Raw genomic sequence first — 24,292 nt, 5'->3', positions numbered from 1 at the left:
CCCCCTCACAAAAACCCAGAGGGGTCATCCTTTATTTTCTGGAATACACAGATCTCCTGATGGTTTTGACAGCGGCCAAGTCCCTTCCACATCTTACTTGGTCTGGTTCGTCCCTGTTCTTCGCCCAGGACTATGCCAAGGCTACTGCTAATCGCCGCAAGGCTTTCCTAGGATTCCGAAATGATCTACGGGCGATGGGAGCGCGCTATGGCCTCTACCATCCTTGTCTCTTTAAAGTAACCTATAACAACCGTACCAACACTTACGAGGATCCAGTGCGTTTACAAAGCTTCATCAACGCGCACAGATCATCTGCTATGGACGCCTCTGGTCCATCCTCCTCTGCTCCTGGTTGACTACAGACCCTCTGATTTTGTTGATTTCTTTACTGTGATTACATCTTAGTTTTCCTAGTCTCCGGATGTTCACTATGCCAGTCCTCAATATGTATGCTTAGTGGTTTGCCTGTCGCTTTAGTTGTTTCTTATGGTCTCATTGTATTTCCCTAATTCACCTTATTCCTTCCTTCTCCATTTGTTCTACAGGTAACTTTGTTTTCGTGTTCTGATGATGTCTCCCGGTCCCTGCCTCGTCGCTCCTCGATGTGTCGCCTCACCCAACTGGCTCCTTCCCTCCTCCACCCTATCTCGCACCCTTCCTTTGTAGGTATGTTCCTTTTCTATTTCCTCATTTGTCTCCCCTGTTCATCCGCTGCTCCTTCCTCCGACTCCTTTCCTCCTCCCTTCTCACCTCTAGTTGGATTTCTTTGCCTTTGTAAGAGTTACATTTCCTGTTTTTCTCGATGCATTTGTTTCTCATCCTCTTCTTCTTTTTCAATTCTCTATCTCACTCTGGATACATTTGTTTTTTATTCTCATCTTCTTACTATTGCTCTAGTTTTTACTTACATATTCCTTTTCTTTTATTTTAATATTTCTCCACTGAACCTCTTCTTATCTTATCTTCACTCCTTCTCAGGACTCTTTCCTTCTCTAATCTTGTTCTCCATACTGTTTTTGGTTAAGTTATTGATATGTCATTGAATTTATTGTCATGGAATGTGAAGGGTATCAATTCTCCGATTAAGCGTCAACGGATTTTGTCACACTTAGCTAAACTAAATGTTGATATTGCATTTCTTCAGGAAACGCACTTAACTGATGTCGAATCTGTTAAACTCAAACGTGGTTGGGTGGGTGAACTTTTTTACTCTCATGGTGATGCCAAACGAAATGGAGTAGCAATTTTGTGTCGCAAGTCCCTTCCCTTTCAGGTCCTTACCCATGAATCGGATGCTTCTGGTAGATGGGTTTATGCTAAGTTATTGCTAAGAGGTGTTCCAATTTCTTTGCTCAACGTCTATGGCCCGACCACGGGTGAACCTTCTTTTTGGGCTGTTTTTTCTCCACTCTTAACCAAATTAATGGATCATAATTTTGTTCTGGCGGGGGATTTTAATCAACCACTAGATCCCTTCGTTGACAGGTCGTCCAAGGCTCCATACATTCCCAACAAACCTCATAAGTTATTCAGTCATGCCTTATCGCAGCATAAGTTAATAGATTCCTGGCGCCTGTGCAATCCAAACATACGGGAGTACACTTTTTACTCTCCCTGTCATCACTCCCAATCTCGACTCGATTATATTTTTATCTCCCACAATCTGGCCCAATCACTCCTACACTCTGAGATTGGCCCTATTTTACTTTCTGACCACGCTCCCGTTCTTACAAGTGTTGATGTACTCCCTAAACCTACTGGCCCTAGAAGATGGCGGTTCAATAATTCACTCCTTGCTGATCCCAAGTTTACGAGCACTTTCTCCTCATTTTTTGATGAATTTTTTCAGATCAACGACGATGCCACTCTCCCTGCTCACATTATTTGGGACGCTTTTAAAGCAGCTGCGCGTGACTTTATTATTAGTTACGTTGCGGACAAACGCAAAACTGCACGAAGGTTCACCAAAAATCTCCTTTCTGATATTAAGAAATTGGAACACGCATATTTCACCTCTCACTCTGCTGATAGTTTGACTGCCCTTGTTGCTGCAAAAATGAAATTTAATGAGAAATCTACGGAGGACGCCTCCCTGTACTTGCTGAAATCTACTGCTAAGTTTTATGGGGGTAGGAATAAAGCAGGAAAGCTTTTAGCTAATTATTTGAAAATTAAGCATAATAAGTTGAACATTGAATCTGTGTATGACTCTGAAGGTGCCCTGAAGCATACAGACGTTGATATTCTTGCCGAATTTTCAAGTTTTTATGAAACTTTGTACACATCTGAAACTCAATCCTCCCCCACCTCTCTTGCACATTACTTTTCCAATATTCACACACCATCAAATTTCCCCCCCGATCTTTCCTCTCTAGAGTCTGACGTCACACAAAAGGAATTACTCACTGCATTACAACGCCTCAAACCCAACAAAGCTCCCGGCCCTGATGGTTTCACCGTCGAATTTTACACTCACTTTTCTAAATTATTGATTCCCCGACTTCATTCCCTTCTTCCTACTTTTACTGTTCAAGGTGCCTCTTCGGGGACGTTCTCTGACGCCCATATCTGCCTGATACCTAAACCTGGGAAAGATGTTAAACACTGCAAAAATTATAGGCCCATATCTTTAGTCAATATTGACTATAAACTCTTCGCTAAAGCCTTGGCGATCCGACTAGATCATCTTCTCCCCGACCTTCTTGGTGAAGAGCAATCCGGGTTTGTCAAGGGTCGGTATATCACGGATAATACTAGACTTCTATTTAACGTCCTGTCGAAATCCTCCCGTTGTCAACACCCGCTCGCAGCAATCGCCCTTGACGCTGAAAAGGCGTTCGATCGGGTTGAATGGCGCTATCTTTTCCATACTCTTACTTGGTTTGGTTTTGGCCCTAGATTTATCTCTTTAGTTTCTCTGCTCTATTCACACCCTAGAGCTGCAATTTTTGCAAATGGTCAACTCTCCTCTTATTTCGATTTAGGCCGTGGTGTTCGCCAGGGATGCCCTCTGTCTCCCTTTCTCTTTAATCTCGCTCTAGAGCCTTTTCTCTCCAAGCTGCGTCAGAATCCCGCCATTCACGGCTTCCAGATTGCAGATTCCCATATCAAACTTGCTGCCTATGCAGACGATATTTTACTTTTTCTTTCCAACCCTGCAGAATCTATTCCTGCCTTTCTGAATGAAGTCCGTAACTACTCCTCTATCTCTGGTTATAAACTTAATCATGACAAATGCGAGATCCTTCCCCTGACCAAGTTCACTTTCAAACAAGACTTTCATGATTCCCAGTTCACTTGGTGTCCCTCCCATATTAAATATTTGGGTTTATATATTACCTCCTCCATTCCAGCCACTGTTTCTTTATGCATGTCCAAATGTGCGCAAAAGATCGCTGATCTCACTACAAGATGGCATCCTCTTGACACCATTAAAATGATGATTTCCCCTATTGTCCTTTATACACTCTCCAATATTCCTGTACCTATTCCCGCGAAATTCTTTACAAAAATCAACTCAATCCTATCTTCATTTTTGTGGAACTCCAAAAAACCTAGAATGTCTCTTGCCAGGCTTATACGTCCTGCCTCTGAGGGTGGTGTTAATTTTCCCGATTTCCCTGCGTACCAGAAGGCTTTTTTATTACGTCAAGCCTCCCTTTGGCTTCAAGACTCCACTTCCCCTTGTCCTCTATGGGTTAAAGTTGAACGTGCTCTTCTATCTCCGTTTTCCTTTGCTGAATATCTGGCTTTTTCTCGTAAACCCTCTTTGCTTCCTACTTCTATCCACAGACATACTCTCAAGCTTTTGTTATCTGCTGCCCCTGGTCCACCTCTAACCGTCACTGATTTCCTTTCTTCCACTATTTGGCATAATAAATATCTCTTAATTGGTCTTAAGCCCTTTTATTGGAAATCTTGGAGAACTAGAGGATTGATTTGGATCTCGCAACTCTTTTCTGGTTCTACTTTCCTTTCTTTTCCTGATCTCCGTTCTTCCTTCGGTTTACCTTTTTCTTTTCTCCCCAAATATCTTCTACTTAAGGATGCGGTTTTGGCGGTCTATGAACGTCTCTCGGTTTCTTCTCCTTCCCCTGCCTCGTGTACCCCTTTCTTACGCCTTCACTCTCTCCTGCACACCACACCCGCAGCGTCTCTCCTTTATAAATACCTTCACACTCACGACCTGCCTAGACCCAAATCCAAGGTTGAATCTCAATGGGAAGCCGACCTTGAAATAGTTTGGCCGGTTTCCTTGTGGGACAAAATTTGGATAAAGTTACGTAAAACCTCCAGAGCCGCCTCCTTGACACAATCCTTATTTTTTATTTATAACAGACTTCTTCACACTCCCGCTACGCTTCTCAAACGATTCCCCAATACCTCACACAATTGTTGGTCTTGTGACTCTCCTAATGCTACCCTGCTCCACATGCTCTTCCTTTGCAAACATGTGCATGCTTTCTGGCTACAGGTGTGGGCTCAAATTAATGTTATTTTCCATACCTGCATTCCTTTTTCTCTTACTCATCTTTTTTTGGGCAGTTTGTCTCCCAGTTTTGATGATGTAGATATGTATGTTCGCATTATTGATTTATTATTAGCCACTGCCTTCCAACAGATTACTGTTAACTGGAAAAATACGTCTAATATTTCCTTCAAAGTGTGGTGGTTTAATGTTTGTTATAATCATAGACTTGACAATGCCTTTGTTTTCCCTATTCAAGTAGCAGCTAAGCGTGCGGAGCTCTGGCTCCCCATTACGTTATACTTAGATAACTGTGTTGCTCGTTCCTCTCGTCCATCACCTGACCAACAAGAAGTTTCCAAACCCCCATGATACCCTCCCTTAGTCCATAGTTCTCTATGCGCATTGCTTGTTTCTTATTTCTTTTGTACTTAGATGTTTAGGTTAAGATTTAGGCTATGATTAATGTAATTTTTACTTCGCTCTCTTTCAATTGCTCATGATTACTGTTTGGATTGTATATTTCCTCTTGCATATTGTACTCAGTACTCCCACTCCCTCCCCTTCCTTCCCCTTCTCCCCTCTCCCCCCCCTTCTTTTCCAGCGGACACTTGCTGTACTGTATTCTCTTTTTTATTTACCTAATAAAATTCTTTCAAACTTAAAAAAAAAGGTCAAAGTTCAAATCGCGATTTATTCGATTCAAGAGTATCAAATCATAAAAGCACAATGAATTTAAAACAGATAAAATACAATAAAATAAAATATTAAATGAATATTAAGAACAGCAATGCATGATACAATGAAATGAAAATCAAGGCGTGCTAAAAGTTTAAATACAATTGCTATGAGACGTTACCCTGCATGCTCATTCTGAAGCAAACTACCCCCTTCAGAAATTTAACAATGTGATCAATAAACATCGTTTCATCAAGAAGTAGGAATTTTATAAAAGCGGGTCGACATTGTCTCAAATCTAGCCATTTCAAGATGGGCACAGTCCATTTCTTTCTGATAAGAGTATAAAAATTTCAGAAAAAGAGAATATGAATTGTTGACTGGGCCGATGTATCATCGCACGGACATGGACAAAAGGTACGGGACCAGTCCTTTATCTCAGGAAAGGTCACCATAATATGAAAGTTGTGCAAACGAAGGCGCGTCAACAGCATCCTATCGTAGTTGCCTAATGTAGAGGATAAGTAGGGTTGTAGCCCAAATTGTGTCAGGAGTAGTTGATGTTCTCTGACAGCCGATTTCATAACATTCGCTGACAACCTAATTGTCTCCAAATGGTCTAGACACAGTGATTTCAATTCCTTCCTGGAAACTCGAGACAGGCTAGCAGGGTTGACATAAAACTCAGGATGACCGAGGTCATTCATAAACTTTTTAATCAATGCAAGCTATGGAATGCGGGATACCCGCTGCAGATTGTGACAGTCCTTAATCACGTCCCGATTAAGCCCAGTCGCGGTGCTAGTCCAGACCTTATGCTAGAGTAAAACTGGCTGAATTTTAATAAGATCTGATAAATACAATAGGCCCAGCTCAGCATGACAGATGTATGTAGCTGTGCAGTTCAGGATGGCAAAAAGGTAATTTAAGAACCTGTTCTCAGCCAACTGTAAGGATTCAGTGTTTACAAAACCCCATATGCCTGCGCCATCCATGGTTACAGGAATACCTTATAGATGGTTAACAAGTCAGCAATAGGGCGCTTGCCAAATTTCCTGGAGAAGTTAATTAGGGCTCCTATAGCTTTTGCAAACAATCATTTTCTTGTGTTCATGGCTATGCTCCAAGTACCCCGCTTAGCAAACACAATGCGAAGATAAGAAAAATAATTGACACACTTGAGAATCCTGTCATCTATGAAGATGTATCGCCACTAAACCAACGGTTTACTACATTTCATAACAAAAGTTTTGGTAATTTTAACCTTAAGGTCGAGCCTGGACATAAAAGACACAAAACTCAAAACAGTTTTCTGCAGACCCAACGGGGTTCTGGATAAAAGAACGACATCACCTGCATATAGCAGGGCTCCAATTTGCTGGGTGCCGATACTGGGTAAGCCCTGGCCTTCCCTCACGAAAGTAATACCCAGACTGTTTATATATAAGGTAAAAAGGAGGGGGGCCAACACACAGCCCTGCCTTACCCCCTTCCTAACAGGGAAAGTGCGACTATGTTCACCTGCAAGCCCGTAACGGACACTTGTCTTAGCGTCTAAATAAGACTGTTTAAGAAAGTTGATCAATGGTGCTTCCACCCCCATAAGCTCTAAGATACCCCAAAGTTTCAGATGGTTAACACAATCGAAGGCTGAGCTTAAATTTACAGAACACAAGAAGAGACAACCTTGTTTGGCTCCATTGTATTTTCCCCATAAAAGGCTCAGATTTAAACCCTGCTCGATAGTGCCAAGCCCTTGACGAAAGCCGTACTGGAACTCAGAAAGAACACCCGTATCCTCTGCCCACATCAGAAGCCTATTCAGGACGACGTGCCCGGCCACTTTCACAATGGAATCTAAGAGTGATATAAGTCTATAACAGGCCAGGTCATTGCGGTCGCCTTTTTTAAAAATAGGGACAAGTGTGGACTCTGTCCAAGTTGGAGTAAATCCCTGTGTGCGGCAAGCTTTTAAGACCATGGTGAGTAGGGGGCCCCATAACTGAGGGCAGGATTTAAACAAGTCCACCGGAACACTATCGGGTCAGGGGGCTTTTCGCTCCACACTGTTGGGAGGTTACTTGTGTGACTAATATTTTGCTCCTCACACTGTGTAGAATCTAAGTTATCACAACATAGCCTAGAAAAATGGGTTACCCAATGGTCCTCCTCAATCGCGATTTCTATGCTCGGGGTATTTATGGGCGCCAGGAACGGGGCATTGACAGCCTGCCAAAAGCTTTTAGTATCTTTTAACTCTGAGGCTTCCTTAAGTGACAAACATAATTCCGTTCTAACCTCCTCTTTCCGGGCCTTAAGTGATTGTTTATACGTAGTTCTTGAGCTTCTTATAATCTCCTGATCCCGTGGGGATTTACATAAGGCAGCTTTCAAAACTGCATGGGCTTTACTACATCAAACCAAGCTGTCTTGTTAAAGTTACGTTTTTTGGAGTCGGATAACAGATTGAGATGTATAGCCTGTGTAATATTACGAAAGGAATTAAGGATGTCACGGTCCGTAGCAGACTCATCCAAACAGATAGCAAAATCTGTTTTGCAACTGTCCAAGATCACCTTGGTTAACTTCATAGGGTCTGCCCCCTTCCACTTAATGGTATAGCTGTTAGTTCTGTTTAAGGCTATATCCTGTTAAGGCATAGCCAGATTACCCTCTGTAAGAACATTTGCTGGAAGATCCATGGTAACACTAATGGGGTAATGATCGTTGAATGCAACAGTGTGAATTACAGCATTTTGGACTCTATCTGCGTATCTATTGGAAATTAGAATATGATCAATTGTGGAGGACAAACCACGACCAATAAAAGTGCCAGTAAACGGAACGGGTGGTGTGCATAGATCATTCATAAAGCCCAAGTCCTTGGTATACTTCATCTCATTTAGATTATCCCCAAGAGGGGAGTGCGAAAAATGGGAAGTATCTACCTCATCATCCAGTATCAAACCGCAAGGACCACTTCCAGCATAGTTACAGGGACAAATATTAAAGTCACCCACCCAAATCAGACACAAGGACTTAGAAGCTGACCTTTGCGTTTTTTCCAAGTTTTGCAGTAGATTTGACAGGGCAACCTCTCTGTGTGGCAGGGAAAAATTAATAGAAAAATTGACCAGGATGGTACTATGGGAAGCGTCAATCTGTATTAATAAGACCTGATAGTATGTGTTGGAAACCACACGATCCAACTTTTTTACGTTTAGCCTATGTGAGATATAGATACACAAACCGCCCTTTTTTCTTCTGTATCTGGACGGTATGGCTGGGGTCTAGAATGTTTTAAACCCATTGATATGCAAAGGGCTATCAACCCAGGTTTCTTGAATGCAAAGGATGTCAAAACCGGCTACAAAGACAAGCCAGACTTGGTTGGTCAATTTGGTGATTAAACCAGCCACATTCCAAGATAAAATTTTGGTTGTACAAGACCTAAGTACAGATAGTTCGGGACTTTGGGTATGGACAGGATTGTCATTACAAACAATGGGGTAGAGAACAGAATTGTTAGAAGACATTAAACGGGAGGTATTTCGATTCATCGGAGGTACTCCCGACTCGTTAGAGCAATTATCTATATTATCAGCAACAGCAACGTCCTGATGTAAGACATCAGGCTGAGCCTCAAGCTGGGCCTCCAAACAAGTGTTGCTGATACCAGCATATAAATCATCGCTGTAGCTTACATCCCTAAATTTGAGTGCATTGAAATCGTTAGATGTTGATGCCGAATCATTTGGACTAAGGACAGAAGTTCATCTGTAGACTGTGTGGCTATGTGTGGAAATAAGTCAGTCGATGTCTTCTAGGCCTGTAAGAGTTTCAAATATGTTTTAGGTAGGTAAAATAAATTGATGTTGGTAAGTGGGATTAGTATATCTCAGCTGGGGGGTTATAAGGGTAATATGTTGGAGGAGGATAAAAATATCCAAGTGGCAGAACATTAATTCCTCTGATGGTTGCATGGTCACACCCTAGTCTGCGCAAGACTTCACTTACCAATCTCAGTGTTCTAAAAGTAACTATACAATCACCAGGGTGCAATGTTTCCCTTATCCCAACCCAGTCAACTCTTCTCACCATCTTGAACTCACTAAACAGTCTCTCAGTTAGGCCGGTTATAGAACCGATCCAACAAAGGAATTTATTTCGTAATGCCTCCCAAGTTTCCTGTGCCGGATGGAGAAGACGTGGTACATTTGATAATATTAGCATGTAAGGGGTAACCTCGAGGGGCAGGTTAAGTGTCACCTCTTCCGTATCCCTGGAGGTGTTGTGAGAAGGTAAAGTCGGGTGATCTACCCTAGGTCCTGATGAAACAGCTCTGTGAATCGCAGCAGTATGATTTCCAGCAACAGGTACATTTTTAGTGATGAAAGTATGTTTCGCCTGGGTGGGAGCCTTTGTATTTCCAAAATCTGTTACTGGGGGTAAAGAATTGCCAGTAGTAACGTTAGAGCAAATGCCATGGCTATTTCTAACTAGCTCCTCAATAACTGCTATTTTTCCCAAAAGTTTAACTTCGGATTTTATAAATTGCATCTAAACTAATGTGCAGTTGATCATGTACCACCTGGGAGCAATGGTTATCAATAGGAAAAGATAAATGGTCTGAGGAGCCCACCCCTGCACTTTTATGGTTATATGTTAGCTCAATATGCCGTGCCAAGTCTAAGCCTAGGACAGACCCCCATTAATAACAGTTTCAACATCCTTGTTAGCACTATGTAAGGGTGCAAAAAAGGCGTCATCAGTCTGGGTACTGATAGAAAATGTTTTTGTCGACACTGTATTTGGATGCCAACTCCGTTTCTGTACTTTAGACTTCAGAGGGACCGGGCCCATGCCCTTTCTTCGGTTCATGGATGAATCTTTGGATTTGGCCTCGTTATGAGCTTTGATAGTATGTAGAATCAAACTCCCAATTTGGTTCTTGGCTCGATCTGTTCTGGCCTTCCAGGCCAAGAAACGACCACACTTCTCCCCATAAGAGAAATTACTTAATCTGCTCGCATTCCATCTATCCTTAATGGCTTTATCGAGGAGAGCCTGATATTCTGCTTTTAAGGAGTTTAACTCGTTCAGTAATATATCCACACTAGGATATTGCATTAGGGAGGCGAGTTGAAATTGTTGTTCTTTCAACTTAATTTTTATAAGGGAGTCCGCTTCAGCTTTCCTTTTATCCCTATTTCTCTTAATCGTGAGTGTAGTTATTATTGCCCTCATAAAGGACTTAAAGGCCTCCCATACAATCTGGGCACCCGCTGAACCACAGTTGAATCTAAAATATTCTTCCAACTGTGTGGATAGATGTAATTTTACTTCATCTATTTGTAATAGTGATCTATCAAGAGTCCACCTTCTCATTTGTACTTCTTTTACGAAATTGACTGTTAGTTCTACTGAAGAGTGATCCGAGAGTAGAGCGGGAATGTAAGAGGAGGAGACTACTTGGGAAAGAAGCATCTGATCTATCAGAAAAAAATCAATCCGGGAATGATGCCTATATCTATGACTATAAAAAGAATAGTCTCTACCCATAATATTTCTAGTCCTCCAAATATCCAGTAAATTGAAGTCTTTCACTACGTTCTTAAGTTCTAATTTTGTTTTGGGAAGAGAAGCGACAGTGGCTCTAGAGGTCCTATCCAAGTTTTTATCAAAAACCAAGTTGAAGTCACCCCCCAAAATAATAGGGGCATTTAAATTGAAGAGAGATGACTTCAAATTGGCCAGGTGTTCCGGACAATCCTGATTGGGGCCATAATAGACTGCACATGCTAGGGGAAAACTATCTACTTTTAACTGAGCGGACAGCCATCTACCTGACGTATCCGTGTCATGATTCTCTATTCTAATTTTACTATTTACCCGAATTAATATCGCTACCCCTCTTGTACTTCCACTTTGACGAGAGCACAGGAGATCCTGAACCCAGCTTTGTTTCTCAAAGGCAATCTTGCATTCTTGAAACTCCAGGTGGGTCTCTTGTAGAAGGCATATATGGGCTCCTGATTTTTTCAAAAATTCACAGACTCTATTAAGTTTCCTCCCATCTCTCAATCCATTCACATTCCAACTGATTATTTTAGTTTTATTTAGGGAATTCATCATCCCAGAGAGTAGATTTTCCTATACACCAGACGATATCCAGATCTGACTTATAAACAAAGGGAGTATTGAATAATTTACTACAACTCATACCGCTGGCTCTATGAGGAAATGTTTTATTTATTTTTTCCTCCCACCCTATCCCCCCCCTCCACCACCTCCACCACCCACCACCCACCCTGAGGAACCCCCCCACAACTACCATGGCGATGAAAATCGCCTATTTGAGAGGCCCCGTTTTCCATACAGAGCCCACCACTCACAGTTACACAAATTTTACTTAGCCAGTGACCCAATAACCTTGTTACTATTATGTAATCCCTTATATCTACACACACATTTTTTTTTTCTGTTTATGTTATATATATTTTTTTTATTATTTTTTTATTTTTTTATTTTTTATCCATTTAGTGTATTTTATGCTTATTTTTTTTTTTTTTCTTTACCACTTATTCTGCATGTGTCATAGATTGATGTTTTTGTAATATGTCGCTATTGTCGCTGTTAATATGTTAGTCTCTATTGAACCTCCTTCATGTAAGATATAAAAGTATCAACCTCCTGAACGGAGGAGAAGTTGTGCGTCTTATTTCTCCATACCACTCTTAGGGCAGCGGGGAACTTCATCATCACCTGCGCTCCCAGGCTTCTTAACTCGGACATCCGAGAGCCCAATTCCCACTGTCTTTGGGCTGTAGCGCTGCCCACATCAGAACGTATTAAATATTTAACGGAGTTGATGTGCAATGATGTGTCTCTCAAAGCTCACCCTAGAATCAACTCCTTAATTGAGAAAGAGAGAAAATTAACCAGGATCTTCCTTGGAGCCTTCCTGTCTGGATGTTGTCTAAATGGATCTTCATGGGCTCGCTGGATCTCCTTTTCCAGATCGATGTCTAGTCTATCTTTTAGAACCCCCTCTCTCAATAGTTTACAAATCAGAGACTTCACATCACCATTCTCTATTCCTTCAGGGATCTTCAAAAATTTCAAATTGTTCCTTCTGGCGTGGATCTCTAATCTTTCAATGTCGCCTTGAAGAGCCCGATTCTGCGTCTGTAGAACAGAGATGGTATCCAAATGATTTTGAGAACTTTTTGCTAAATTGTCAACTTTATTTTCGAGTGCCTCTGTTCTAGTGCAAATATCGTCTAATTTTGACTCTAGGGCCGTACATTTCTCTGAGATTGCCTTCTGATTCCCTTCGGAGATTTCAAACCTGGGAAGCAATTTCGCAAATAGGTCTTCACGGAGGGAGAAAAGAAGATTCTTCAACTGATTATCCCCCCGGGGATGTTCTCTATTTGGGGATTCCTCTGCGGTCTCACTACCGCTATAGCAGGGACCTTGACCTATAACAACCATGAGATATCAAAAAAAGTCCATAATTATATGTCAAAGATGTATGCAGAACAAGGAGATTTCTCTTCAGAGAAGGCTGAAAAGTGGCTTAACCAACTAGTCTTACCACATCTCACAGAAGCAGATAGGGTCTTTTTGAGTTCACCAATGAAGGAGGGTGAAGTTTACAACCAACTAAAGAGCATGGCAAAAGGTAAAGCAGCGGGTCCGGACGGCCTCCCAGTTGAGGCATATCAAATAAATCCAGAATCAATTGTGCCAATCCTTACAATCTTATTCAATAAAATACATCTCTCTGGCGAGGCTGTGCCACAAACATGGTCCGAGGCAACAGTGACTCTAATATTAAAACCTAATAAGGACCCTCTGATGGTTGAATCCTATCGGCCAATCTCGCTGCTGAATACTGACTATAAAATTTTTGCAGGCGTATTGGCAACGAGATTGGCAAAGGTCATTAAATCAGTGGTCCACAGTGATCAAAGAGGCTTCATGCCGGGTAGGCAGTTGAACGAACTTACATTTCAGGCCATCGCTGCCATAGATGTAGCGACTAATGAAAAGTCTCCCCTAACTATTGTGGCCATTGATGCCGCAAAGGCTTTTGACCAAGTCAGTTGGTCCTATCTCTGGGAAACATTAGCTGCATTTGGTATGCCATCGAACTTTATAGCCTCGATTCGATCCTTATATTCTAGTCTCAAAGCCAAAATTTTAGTAAATGGTTTTCTCACTGAGTGGGTACACATATTTCGTGGCACTAGACAGGGATGTCCCCTTTCCCCTCTTGTGTTTAATTTGTATATCGAGCCTTTAGTTATTAAGTTGAGATCTGACTCGACTTTCAAACCTTTTAAGATTGCGAGTTTGGAGTTGAAGTTTGCTCTTTATGCGGACGATCTCTTAATGTTTACATCGAACCCAGAAGAGGCCGTCCCTAGACTCTTTACATGGGCAGAAGACTTTGGGGCAATCTCTGGTTATAAAATAAATAGAGATAAAACCGAGTTTATGCAGTGGAATTCGGTTGAGGAACATCCGGCTGTTAAGCCTAAGATGAGATATTTGGGAATATATCTGGCTCAAGATATAAATCAGACAACTAAAATAAATTTTGATAGAGTTTATAAGGAAATCTGTCATCTCCTTCAACGTTGGTCTGGGCTTCTGCTTAACATATTTGACAGAGTGAACCTCATAAAAATGACTATTTTACCAAAAATTACCTTTTTATTTAACTCTATTCCGTTAACTTTCGACCCAAAAGACATAGCTAAATTGCAGGGAAAAATAGGTTCATTCATTTGGAACTCTAAACTGCCGAGAATATCATGGAAAAAATTGACTAGAAAATTTAAATTTGGGGGCCTTGCCCTTCCAGATTTACTTATCTACTGTCATTCGTTCCAATTAAAAAACTTCAGACGATTGGCAGATAAGGCAGACACTACTGTTTTAGGCTCCCTATTTCAGGCTTTGTTACACAGTCTACCCCAGGGTCAGGAATACTTTCTGTTCAAATTTGGAGATCCCAGGTTTTAAAAAAAAGTCAGATTGAAGATTCTGATAGCTGCCCAAAAAAACTGGGTTTTCTTCAGGAAAAAGTTGGGAATCCCCTATTATGCTCCCCAGGCCCCGATCTGGGACTCACCAGGGACCCCAGAGTGTTTAAAAGATCAGCTAGCTCGCCCTTTGAGGTTGGCCGGTATTACATACTGGGGAGATCTCCTAAAGGATACACAGCTCATTGATTGGGATTCTCTCTATACCTTGACGGAGGGTTCTCTCACCAGGTTCAAATATTATCAACTATCAGGTTGGTGGGCTACTCTCATGCCGGTTTCTTGTACATCTAATCCAAGCTTTGACCTGGTAAACAAGAAAAGGACCTGGAAAAGAGAGTTGGCATTTTGGTATTGGGCTATGATGGGAGCAGAAGAAGTTCCGGAGATCGAACTCCTAAAAATATGGGGTGAACAGGTTGATTTTGATCATAATAATCTTAAGGAGTTGTGGGAGGATTCCTTTACAATGCTACATATTGTGGTCAAGCCAGCTGCACTTAAAAGGAACCATCTGTTTACCCTGTATAGAGTATATATCTCGCCCAAGAAACTTGTAAGATTCACCAACCTGGAATATCGGTGCCCTCGTTGTAGATTACTCGCCGCTGATGACATACATATGTTTGTGGATTGTCCCTCTCTGGCGCAATATTGGGCTAGATCAGGCGAATTCATTGCAGCAGTATTAAATGTACAATTTACCATAAATCCAAAGACAATTTTGTTTGGGTTAGTTAACGATTATCAACTATGTGCCACTGATTCTAAACTTATTTTCTATATTATGTTGTTAGCGAGGCGAGAAATATGTAGGGCGTGGAAAAACGAGAAGGCACCTATCTTCTCAGATTGCTTGAAACACATTATGTTTACCTGTGAGTCAGATATTGCCTGTGATCCCTCTAGTGAAGCAAAGGTATGGGCACCCTTAATGGCTTGGCGGAACAGATGATGGAAGTATTCCGATGATTTCACCTGGGCACTGTTGGGGCTCAATCGCTAACATCATCAATGGGCCTCTCAGTGAGTAAACGTTGGAGTGGACAGAGCAAACAGTAAAATGCCAGAGAGGTTAGACCCCTCTCCCTCTCCCCCCAGGATCCTAACATCGGAATCGTATCTTTTCTAGTGGGGGTTGAGGGGAGGGGGCTTCCTCATTTGGACTGCCCTTCCCGTCTGGTGGTATATGAGGAATAAAAAAAAAAAAAAAAAAAAAAAAAATGAGCTTTGATAGTATGTGACCGTGTCCCTGTGACTGCACTTGGGCAATCTTTAGTGTCCGTGGGGGCTTCATCCAAATCAAATCCCTGGTCAAATACGAGTGCTGCAGGTGCTGCTGCACCTGTGTGGTGGGTGACGGGCATGACTGAGGAACATCGCCCGAAATGGTGGTGCCCAGTGAGGAACGCCTCTGCAAAGGTAACAGTCCGGTAGGGCCTCGGGGACCTAGGGAGAGGCGCTTCTTAGTCAGTTCGATCTTGTGGCTGAGCATGGATTCAGCCCTGATGATAAAGGCATCCAAGCTTCCCACCACTCCCTTGCGTTTACTCATTTTGGAACCAACACCATTCATTACCATATAAAAATGAAAAAAAAACAAAAACAATAATGAGGGGGCAACTGTTCAACTCAGTACCTGTAGGTGTTTCTGTCCAGGCACGAAAGTCCCGTTCCTCCCTTATCAAGAGGGTGGCCCCAACCAAGCCTCCATCCATGCGTTGTCCGAGGGTGGATCGCGTCCTGCACAGCAAGGATCTCTTGGCGCTAATAGGGCTTCTGACGACCAGCATGCTCCTCCCTCTAGAGTACCTAAGATAACCTGCAGTTTGGAATCCCCCTCACGACAATCCGCTGGACACCAGACATCTAATCACCAGACGAAGAGGTATGGCCCAGCCCAGCCTCATCCGGTCTTGGACTGGTGCAGACGGGCCCGGCCACGCCCTCGCGCATCCCGCGAAGCGGGGAGTGCGAGCTGGTAAAATGCGCCTCCGAGCGCAATGCAGTAACGGCAGCACCTCCTGGTGCGGAAACACAGCAGAGCAGACTGAGGCTGTAGTCCCTCTGTGAAGCCAGGTGCCTGGTGTGCGGTTACCGCGGAGCGGGGACCGCGGACTGGTAAAATGCGCCTCCTAGCGCAATGCAGTGACGGCGGCACCTCCTGGCACGGAAACAGCAGACTGGAGGCTGTAGTCCCCCCGTGAAGCAAGGTGCCTGGCGTACGGTTCCCGCGGAGCGGGGACCGCGAGCTGGTAAAATGCGCCTACGAGAGCAATGCAGTGACGGCGGCGCCTCCTGGTGCGAAAACACAGCAGAGCAGACTGGGGACTGTAGTCCCCTTGTGATTTATGTCATCACATTGACGTAGCCTACACTAGCGCTCAGAGCAGCACATCAAGCAATTCTAGCGTGTTGGGGCACCGATAGAATACCACATAGGCTGGACTGGCTACATTGGGTCTGGAGTCTATTGGGCATGGAGCGCCTATCCTTTGCAGTGCGTCCTGGGGATGATACTTTTCGGGACATATGGAGGCCTTTCTTTCCCTTCTATCACAAAAATTCACTGAGATCACCTGTCCCCGCTATCTTAGAGTGTTGAGACTAACGGCCACCTCTCAACCGACAAACGCCCCCAGGCAGTGACGGCGGCGCCTCCTGGTGCGAAAACACAGCAGAGCAGACTGGGGACTGTAGTCCCCTTGTGATTTATGTTATCACATTGACGTAGCCTACACTAGCGCTCAGAGCAGCACATCAAGCAATCCTAGCGTGTTGGGGCACCGATAGAATACCACATAGGCTGGACTGGCTACATTGGGTCTGGAGTCTATTGGGCATGGAGCGCCTATCCTTTGCAGTGCGTCCTGGGGATGATACTTTTCGGGACATATGGAGGCCTTTCTTTCCCTTCTATCACAAAAATTCACTGAGATCACCTGTCCCCGCTATCTTAGAGTGTTGAGACTAACGGCCACCTCTCAACCGACAAACGCCCCCAGTGAGTCAAATGCAACAGAGGACACTTGAAGTTCCTTTAGATCCGGAATGAGCAGGCACCCAGGGGGGGTGGGAGGGAAGAGGTAGGTGGGAGTTATGCGGGAGGGGGGGTCTAGTTGTTTTGCACTAGTTTATTTTGTTATATGAAACATTGCAATGCACCTGACGAGGGGGAATGCCGACGCCGAGTCAGGAATTGTTTTGTGATGTTTTCAGCGGCAACAATAAAACAATTTAAACATAAAAGAGCCATCATAGAAAAAACTTGAGGACAATTATCAGACACTTACAAGCATACATACACATTGTCCACTAGCAACACAACAACAACAATTGGGGATAATAACCTCCTCTCATTGCATACTTACAGTCATGTGAAAAAGTTGTGGATAAGCTGTTGTCTGAAATCCAAGCCATCCTCATCATCACCACTGTCATCATTTCCCAGACTTAGATCCTGCCTCGATGGCGGCTGCTGGTCTCTGTCATCCTGTATGAGAGGTATTTCCTTCCGTATAGTCAGGTTGTGGAGCATGCAGCAAGCTGTGATGATCTGGCACACATTCAATGGGGCATATTGGAGGGCTCCTCCTGTGCGACCCAGACAGCAGAATCTGGTCTTCAGTAGCCCAAACGTCCATTCCATGATGTGCCAGGTCCTACCATGGTCATCATTAAACCACACTTCTGCAGGGGTGACAGGGTCACGGAGTGGTGTCAGTAACCAAGGCTGGTTGGGGTATCCAGCGTCTCCTATATTTAACACAGAAAAAAGGTTCAGTTGTCTGATATCAAATGGGGGATGATGCTGTTCCTCAGGATATATGCATCATGTACTGGGCCACGGAAACCTGCGCAGATGTGGGAGATGGAAATGTCAGTCAAACATAACGCCTGGACATTGATGGAGTGGTAATGTTTTCTGTTGCGATAAACTTGCTAATTTGCCTGTGGATGGACCAATGCAACGTGGGTGCCATCAATAGAGCCGATGACATGGGTATCCATCCCAAGGTATAGAATTCCCCCTTGCTGTCTGATAGCTCTCCAGGTGTTGGGAACTTAATGTACCGGTCCAGGTAACGTAGCAATGCCTCCAACATATCGCAAAGGACATGGCTGACCATGGTTTGCAACATTCCACCAGATCTTGCCACTGTGTACTGGAATTAACCAGTGGCAAAGAAATGTAATGCTGCCATAACCTTCACTATGGGAGTCAGTGCAGTTGGATGTGTGCGACCAGGCTGCAAACGAGGTGACAACTGCTCAGACAACTCTTCAATTATTGGCCTTCTGAAACGGAATTTCCTGATTGTACCACGCTCTTCCATGCTCTGTAGGTCTGAAAAGGGCCTGTACACTGGAGGTTTTCTGCGATACCTATGTGTAGAGTGTAAGCACAGTTGATGTTAGTTCCCAGTGTACAAAGCAACATGCATTGAGGCAAACAGAACATGAAATCTGAACACAACTAAAGCTATAGAACATTGAAAATACACCTTTCAATGAAAAAGGCTGACCGTAAATACATATCACTGCATTAGTACCCTTCCCAGACATGTTACCAAGGTATGGTGACACAGCAATTAGAGTGCTGTAGTGTAAAAATCACTAGAGCCTGTCACCGTTCATGTGATCAAGCATCACATATTAATCAACTCCCCACCAAATAAGCCAAGATAAAGGTTTATGAGAACAATTACATGGTTAAAAGGTGCCCACAATAGGATGCAGTAATGCCAGATATGTGTGACACATAATACACACAGCGTCTCTCAATGTGAATCATGCACACTACTGTCACAGGGTAGGCATGGCCATGTTGTCATGTCTGCATTGCACGTACAATCATATACACAAAACATGAAAAATATAGGAGTTGCATAGATGACAACATCATCCACTATGGGACACAAAAATACACTAGTAAATCACATTGCAAACACAAGCTGATGTGGCTGCATAATGTCACGGTCTACTTATTCAAAGGTAAATGCTTTATCCATGGCTTAGACACCAAGGGGCAGATTAATGAGCCCCTTGCGCCTCATTTACACCGCCGTTGCGTCACTTTTGTGACGCAGCGGCGGCGCAAATCCTGCGCCATGCTGCAGGGTATTTACAACGTGACGCATCTGGGAGATGCGTCACGTTGTAAAGCCCTGCACCAGCAGTAGGCGTACCTGTGCAGGGGGGGCGTTCCGTCGGAGGAACGCCTCCTAAAAGTGGCTGAGTGAAATCTACAAGATTTCACTCAGTCACATTTGAGCCCATGCTGCGTCAAAACCCTGCGCCTGCTTGAAGCAGGCGTAAGGATTGATGCAGCATTGTAATGATAGGGCACCCCCGAGCCCTGCTGGAGCTGCGTCGCGCTAGCGACGCAACTCCAGCAATGCGCCGCCTTTTCGACAGGAGATGCGTCACGCATCTGCCCATCCGAGTGCTACGGTGCGCCACATTGTAAATGCGGCGCATCAATGGTGGCGCACGGGTGGGCAGATGCGTCGCAACTCTTCTGGCGCATCTCTGCTGATTAGCAGAGATGCGCCAGACGTCATAAATCTGCCCCCAAATATTTACAGTCAGAAATCAGACAGGTTGCACACTGGTTCACACAATCCCCCAATGCAGTGAATATGTCAAAAATGGACTTGTACATCCCCAAAAAGTTATTGGCACTGTGAACAGGCCTAGGAGGGTAAATGGAGTAGTTTTGTATCATGTTGATATTAGCCTCAAAATCAGTGTGTCATGTGCCCTGCAAGGTTAGCTCCTCATGGGAGTGGGAGCTATTCATTTAAAGGTACATTTCATCATGAAAAAACTGCCTCTACACATATGTAATACATTAGAAATCTACAGAAGTGTCTGCCCTGCCAACCGATTACTGAAAGGATGCGGTAGCCGCATCCTAACCGATTCGGACACAGCCATTGGCTGCAAGTTGCTATGGTGACAGATGCGGGTGAGTATCCAAAGGTTGCAGTAGCTGCATCCTAACTAATTTGGACACAGCCGTTGGCTGCAAGTTGTTAATTTGACAGACGCGGGTGAGTATTCACAGGACACGGTAGCCGCATCCAAACAGATCTGGACACAGCCATTGGCTGCAAGTTGTTATGGTGACAGACACAGATGAGTATTCAAAGGTTGCAGTAGCTGCATCTTAACTAATTTGGACACAGCCGTTGGCTGCATGTTGTTAATTTGACAGACAGGGGTGAGTATACACAGGACGCGGTAGCCGCATCCAAACAGATTTGGACACAGCCATTGTCTGAAAGTTGTTATAATGACAGACGCCCGTTTCGGATCGTGTCCTTATTGCTGGAAACCGACTTGGTAACCTCCCATCACCAATGTGTCAAAGTCACTCGCGGTCCGATGATGATTCGGAAAATGTGACCAATGCAAACCTATCGCATTGGCCGCATGGAATTAAGACTGTCTCTGCTGTATAGATATGTCTGCCTGTTCCCTAGAAACTTCACTTGCCTGCACTACCTGACTCATTTCTACACCTCCCCATCTCTCTGCTGCTCTGTCCACATCTTCTGGGAGCTACTATGACATGTACAGTAGGCAGGGCCACAGCTTTCACTGAGGAGGAGAACCAGTACCTGCTGGACACCCTCCTGCCATTGTACAGCCAGCTGTATGGCAAACCAGAGGAGCAGGTGAGTTGATGATTACATTGCATTTGCATTGGACATGTGCAATTGCCATACACTACTAGCATTAGGAATCTCATAAGCAAGCATGTAAACTGTTTTTTGTAAGTTTAAAAGTGTATAGATAACTGTTCTGGGCAGGTACACTGCTGTAGAAGTGTTTGCACTGGGGTAAACTTCTTATCACTGTTCTCATGGGATGGAGTCATCATTGAACACAGAACAACTGTACATAATGCCAATTGACGACCCCTTGGACATTGTTGCCAATCCGTGACCTATGTGTACAAGTGTCTTACTCAGAAACATGGTGCATATGAACTAAGGGTCTGTCAACATGTCATCCTTACAGGTCAACTCCCATGAGAAGGCCAAGCTGTGGAGGACCATCACCCGGAAGGTGCGCTCTGTGGGATTAGAAACACATTGCCGCAAGAGGTGGCAGGACCTTCGTGGCTGGAACAAGAAGATCACTGAAGTCCAGCTGGGCCTTTCACTTTCTAGGCAAGAGGGGTGGGTGCTGAAGACTGACCCCCACATGCTCCGCATCCTAGCAGAGGTCTTCCCTGACCTGGATGAGAAGTTGAATGCCACACAGCAGCAAGGATGGGGTAAGTATGTGCCTTGTCGCACAGCTTACTTTAAACATGCATGTTGTAGTATCTTAGCCTGCTGGCTCTTTTATAGGTCGGAAGTCAGCCAAAACCACTGTTCAGTTTTAAAAGATGCATATGCACAAGGATTATTAGATGCCCGGTTAGGCCCCTTTCATCAGGGACAGGTGAGGAAGTTAGGTTCAGGGTAGTGACTGTAGTGCCATGCTCATGTGATCATCACAAATTACAACAGGTACATGGAGATAACCTTTATGAGTAATGCAGTTGCTCGACATGTGTCAGCCCATTGACTAATGTATGACCTGCTCTCATAGTGGTTTCAGCAAATCTGTGAAGTATGTTGTTATTGGAGCACTCAAGTGTGGAATGCCCATGTTCTACATCCCGGCAGCAGGTGACGTCTATGTTGAGGCCTTGGTGAGTTTTGCTTGGTCAGTGTGCCAATGTTAGGTCCCAGCCGTGGTGCTCAGTGTAATCAAATGTATCCCATGGGGCAATTACAGGTATGCTAACTCTAGTCACCTGTCACATTGGCCTTTCACATGATTGTGTGGAATATTCCATTTACTTCATTCAAAAGAGTGAGTCCATGTGTCTGACTCTGGAACAGCGACAACACATGCCATTCACTGTCAAACACAGGTGGTCACTGGTGGAAACATGGCTGAAATTGTACGGGACAAGAGCAATGTAAGCTGTACAAAGTGTGCAATATGTGGAAAAGAAGTAAGGGACATTCAGACTTGCCCCATACAAAAGAGGACTTCTGCAGTCTAGACAGGATTGGTACACAGTGTTGAATGAATTCAAGAAGAATAGAGGTTCAGTACTAATAGTCTGTAAAGACAATACACCCAGACGGGCCATTGGCATGGTGTTTCACCTGAAGCATTGTGAAGATGCAGTCATTGCACTTGGAAGTGTGTTGACCATTGTTCACATCTGAAAATGGTGAGCTGTTTACAATGTGCACAACATTCTAATTCATATTCATGACACTATGCATAGATGACAGAAGACAGTGTGCCATGTGCCTCTCACCCTAGCTATGCCTACAACCTTGGTGTCTCCACAATAAGAGTCAGATGTGTGACCTGACAGTAGAGAACCTAAGTTACAGGACAAATTAGCACAATCACCTTTATCTGTGTGATATGATTCATACAATGACTATGCCAGCTTAAAGTTTGACAAGGAAGTCATTTGACCTGTAACATTAGAGCCAATGGTTCACAATTTTATGACTATGGATTGCATAATGGATACCATGTCTCAATTCAATTGTGTGAATCCTATTTTCATTGTGATCTCTAAACTCCCTTGCAGGGGATGAGACAGGTATGTCAGGACACAAGACCATCAGGAGCAAAAGACAATATATTGCCTGCTACATAGTGAAGTAGGTGACATTGTGGTTGTGGCATTTGATGTTGATACACCCAAAGTTTCAGTTAACATCATGTGTGAGGAAGCAATGGTTAACTGGCAGACTAACAAGTGCCATGTATGTAAATGTATCAAGAGGAAATAGCACTAGTCAAAATTATGTATTTGTTTGATCTGTGAAGATTTGTGATGTTACCTATGTGTCAAGTACATACGGATGTCTCATGTGATTCTTTTTTATTCATCAGCACTGGCCAGCGGAGGAGGAAGTGCCATTGGTTAAGGGGGAGCAGCGCACTAGACTGGGTCTAGTGCTGAGTCTGAGGAGGAGGGACCCAGTGGCACAGAGGGTGAGGGTAACCACACTGAGGACATGTCAGACATAACATCTGCAGGATCTAAAGCCGACTCCATCTACAGTGATGGCTCTATTGTGGTGGTGGATGACTCAGGGACTGAATCCTCTACATCGGAGTCCACCACTACCATCTCCACCCTCCCAGTGTCCGTGGCCACTCCCATGGAAGGGGAGGTGTCTCCTTCATGCCAGGCCCCTCACCACCTGTCTCCCCTGCTGCCCTGAGTGTGGAGGCCATTGAAACCTGAGGCAGATCTCTGTGGGGCAGACAGCAGTGATGATTGTCCTCCAGGTGCATACCAATCATTTAACACAAATGGTTTCATTCCTGGAGGGCATTCACTCTGACATGTCTGCCCCACAGAGATCCAACCAGGCTCTGGCCTCCACCCTGATGGCAGCAGTGTCCCAGCTCCAGCAGTCCCTCGCCCTCCTGCCCCTTCCCCATCCACAGTCCCAACTAGTCTCCCTGACCAAGCACACGCAAACAAATGGATGCAGCCTCATCAGCAGCACACATAGCACACAAACACACAGACACAAGGAAAAACCCACACACACGAACACTCACATGACAGACAGCACACTCACCACCAGGGACATACCAGCAGACAACACACATGTATCCACAGACACTCCTCAGACCTCAGAACCCTCTGCCTCCACAACACCTACCCTTGCCTCTCCTGTACCCCCCTCCGCCCATAAACTCCACCTCTGTGCCCTTAACCTCTTCCCTACCCACACCTACAAACCCTCTCCCAAAAAGAAGAGGCAATCCACCCCCCTGGCCCTGCCATCTACATCTGCTCCCCCCCCAGAAAAAACAAATCCCAAAATCACACCCCACCAGTAAATCCATCCGGTCTTCTAAGTCCAAACCCTCTCCACCAACCCATACTTCCCCAACCCAGACCAGTACCTCATGCACCAAAAACAAAACCTCCCAAAAAGTCTGAGCCCCTCCCTATTTCTGTCCACACCATACAGAATTATACCATCCCGAAAATGGTCAAACCAAGCCCATCCGACCCTCTATCTATCTCTCCTAC

At 44.2% G+C, this 24,292-nt stretch overlaps 1 long non-coding RNA gene across 1 annotated transcript; it reads left to right on the top strand.

Moving 5' to 3' along the window:
• The first annotated feature begins 544 nt into the window (after positions 1–544).
• LOC146813386 (uncharacterized) lies at positions 545–23,230 on the top strand. The gene is made up of 3 exons (XR_014966029.1): positions 545–666; positions 21,232–21,490; positions 23,131–23,230. It is a non-coding gene; the product is annotated as an uncharacterized LOC146813386 (long non-coding RNA).
• The last annotated feature ends 1,062 nt before the right edge of the window (positions 23,231–24,292 follow it).

This window comes from Triturus cristatus, chromosome 7, assembly GCF_964204655.1.
Source record: "Triturus cristatus chromosome 7, aTriCri1.1, whole genome shotgun sequence".
In the NCBI taxonomy this organism is placed as follows: domain Eukaryota; kingdom Metazoa; phylum Chordata; class Amphibia; order Caudata; family Salamandridae; genus Triturus; species Triturus cristatus.
This window is presented reverse-complemented; position numbering and strand designations above follow the sequence as displayed.